A 4,048-nucleotide genomic window follows, 5' to 3' on the forward strand; every position below is an offset into this window, starting at 1 on the left:
GTCTGTGACTCTGTCTGTGCTCTGTCTTTGCTCTGTCTGTGCTCTGTGACTCTGTCTGTGCTCTGTGACTCTGTCTGTGACTCTGTCTGTGCTCTGTCTTGTGCTCTGTGACTCTTATCATATTAAGTGTCAATGAGGGAAAGAACTAGTAACTATTTCCTTCTCTCTGGTATCATAGAATGGAAATAACTAATTAGGATGATGTTTCCCCCATATAATGGAATCTTACCCCCCTGGTGTTTAGTGGTGGTGAGTCTGATCAGTAGTGCAATGTGGAGTAAGGGCCCGATTCCACCGGACGATTATCGTTCAGATTATCGTTGAGTCGTTTGATTCTAAGTGATAATCGTTCAGTTGAATAGCAGTTAACGATTAACGACTGAACAAGAAATTGTTGATCGTTTAATAAGACCTGGACCTATTTTTACCGTTGCTCGTTCGCAAATCGTTCGCATTGAATAAGACGTCGTTCACAGTAGTGACGAACGCAATAGCGACGACAAGACAGCTTCAAGAACGATCCTAAGTAACGATTATCCTTCCATGTATATGGGTGAACGATTTCAGGTCTTACGTAATAGCGGTCGTTTGGATCGTTTATCGTTTACGATTATGTAAACGATAATCGTCCCGTAGAATAAGTGTGAACATCGTCCAGCGCAGCCTCAGTATAAGGAGCATCAGGGCAGAGGAGGATTCTTCTATTTGCTGGAAGTGATGAGTACAGAAGCCTGTGAGGAGGAAGAGTCAGAATAAGCAAAGATTTACCTGCAAGGAAAGGACATCTTCTGTATGACATCACGGAGAGAAGCTTCTGGATGCAGATTCATCTCCAGTCCTGTGTGGATATGGGGAGATAGATATATATATATATATATATATATATATATATATATATATATATATATATATATACAGTGCACACATACGTGTGTGTGTAATATATATATATATATATTCATATCCTATATTGATAAGCAGATGATAAAAACCCTATGGATAATATAGACACTATACATAATATGGATGATATAGACACTATACATAATATAGACACTATACATAATATGGATATTATAGACACTATACATAATATGGATAATATAGACACTATACATAATATGGATTATATAGACACTATACATAATATGGATAATATAGACACTACATAATATGGATATTATAGACACTATACATAATATGGATGATATAGACACTATACATAATATAGACACTATACATAATATGGATAATATAGACACTATACATAATATGGATTATATAGACACTATACATAATATGGATAATATAGACACTATACATAATATGGATAATATAGACACTATACATAATATAGACACTATACATAATATAGACACTATACATAATATGGATGATATAGACACTATACATAATATGGATAATGTAGACACTATACATAATATGGATAATATAGACACTATACATAATATGGATAATATAGACACTATACATAATATAGACACTATACATTATATGAATGATGTAGACGCTATACATAATATGGATAATGTAGACAAAATATATAATATGGATGATATAGACACTACATAATATGGATGATATAGACACTATACATAATATGGATAATATAGACACTATACATAATATGGATGATATAGACACTACATAATATGGATGATATAGACACTATACATAATATGGATAATATAGACACTATACATAATATGCATAATATAGACACTATACATAATATGGATAATATAGACACTATACATAATATGGATGATATAGACACTATACATAATATGCATAATATAGACACTATACATAATATGGATAATATAGACACTATACATAATATGGATGATATAGACACTATACATAATATGGATAATATAGACACTATACATAATATAGACACTACATAATATGAATGATGTAGACGCTATACATAATATGGATAATATAGACACTATACATAATATGGATGATATAGACACTATACATAATATGGATGATATAGACACTATACATAATATGGATAATATAGACACTATACATAATATGGATAATATAGACACTATACATAATATAGACACTATACATAATATGGATAATATAGACACTATACATAATATAGACACTATACATAATATAGACACTATACATAATATGGATAATATATACACTATACATAATACAGACAGTATAGATAATATGGATAATATAGACACTATACATAATATGGATGATATAGACACTATACATAATATGGATAATATAGACACTATACATAATATGGATGATATAGACACTATACATAATATGGATGATATAGACACTATACATAATATGGATGATAAAGACACTATACATAATATGGATAATATAGACACTATACATAATATGGATAATATAGACACTATACATAATATAGACACTATACATAATATGGATAATATATACACTATACATAATATGGATGATATAGACACTATACATAATATGGATAATATAGACACTATACATAATATGGATAATATAGACACTATACATAATATGGATAATATAGACACTATACATAATATAGACACTATACATAATATGGATAATATATACACTATACATAATATGGATAATATATACACTATACATAATATGCATAATATAGACACTATACATAATATGGATAATATATACACTATACATAATACAGACAGTATAGATAATATGGATAATATAGACACTATACATAATATGGATGATATAGACACTATACATAATATGGATGATATAGACACTATACATAATATGGATGATATAGACAGTATACATAATATGGATGATATAGACACTATACATAATATAGACAGTATACATAATATGGATGATATAGACACTATACATAATATGGATGATATAGACACTATACATAATGCAGACAGTATAGATAACACGGCAGCTTTGCTTTCACACCTTGCTGCCGCTTTTCTTGCTAAGAAGAAGAGGGATTGTGTTTTGTGTCTCTTCCTCTGTTTCCATCCTGGAACATTCTAGAACCTGTTTACATTGCAGATTATTATAGTGACCACAGCTCTGACCAATAACATATCTGCAGCTTCTATAGGACTGAAACTACAGCAGGAAAGTCTCCTCAACTCTGCGATCTAATGGTGAGAGAAACAGACAGGGAGGAGGAAGAGTGTGAGTGTGAGTGTGTGTGTGCAGATGTATAGATGTATGCGTGTATATATGTGTCTGTGTGTGTTTATATATAGATAGATGTGTGTGTGTGTGTGTGTGTGTGTGCATATATTTGTATACATATATATTTGTATGTGTATGTATATAGATGTATAGATATGTGCGTTTATATATGTGAGTGTGTATGTGAATGAGCAAAGGCAAATAAGTGCCCCAGAGGCAAAAGAGATAAGAGAGGAGAGGAAAAGAGGGGAGGAGGAGAAGAGAGGAGGATAGAGGAGAGGAGGAGAAGAGAGAGGAGAAGAGAGGAGGAGAGGAGAAGAGAGAAGAGAGGAGGAGAGAGCAGAAGAGAGAGGAGGAGAAGAGAGAGGAGAAGAAAGGAGGAGAGAGGAGGAGAAGAGAGGAGGGGAAGATAGGAGGAGAAGAGAGAGGAGAAGAAAGGAGGAGGAGAGAGGAGAGGAGGAGAAGAGAGGAGGAGAAGAGAGAGGAGGAGAAGAAAGGAGGAGGAGAGAGGAGAGGAGGAGAAGAGGGGGAGAAGAGAGGAGAGGAGGAGAGTGGAGAAGAGAAGAGAGGAGAAGAGAGAAGAAGAGAGAGCCGAGCTGCGCCCCTCCCTGGGGCTCACACCATCAATCTTTTATACAGAATTGCTGGATAACTTTCTAATTTTATAGAATGAAAAGTAATAGAGTATATAGAAAATCAGTATAAAGTAATAGAATGTATAGTAATACAGTATATAGTCTTGCAGTATATAGCGATACAGTATATGATAATCCAGTATATAATAATGCAGTATATAGTAATACAGTGTATCGTCATACAGTATATAATAATACAGTAC

Source organism: Dendropsophus ebraccatus, chromosome 4, assembly GCF_027789765.1.
Source record: "Dendropsophus ebraccatus isolate aDenEbr1 chromosome 4, aDenEbr1.pat, whole genome shotgun sequence".
Lineage (NCBI taxonomy): Eukaryota > Metazoa > Chordata > Amphibia > Anura > Hylidae > Dendropsophus > Dendropsophus ebraccatus.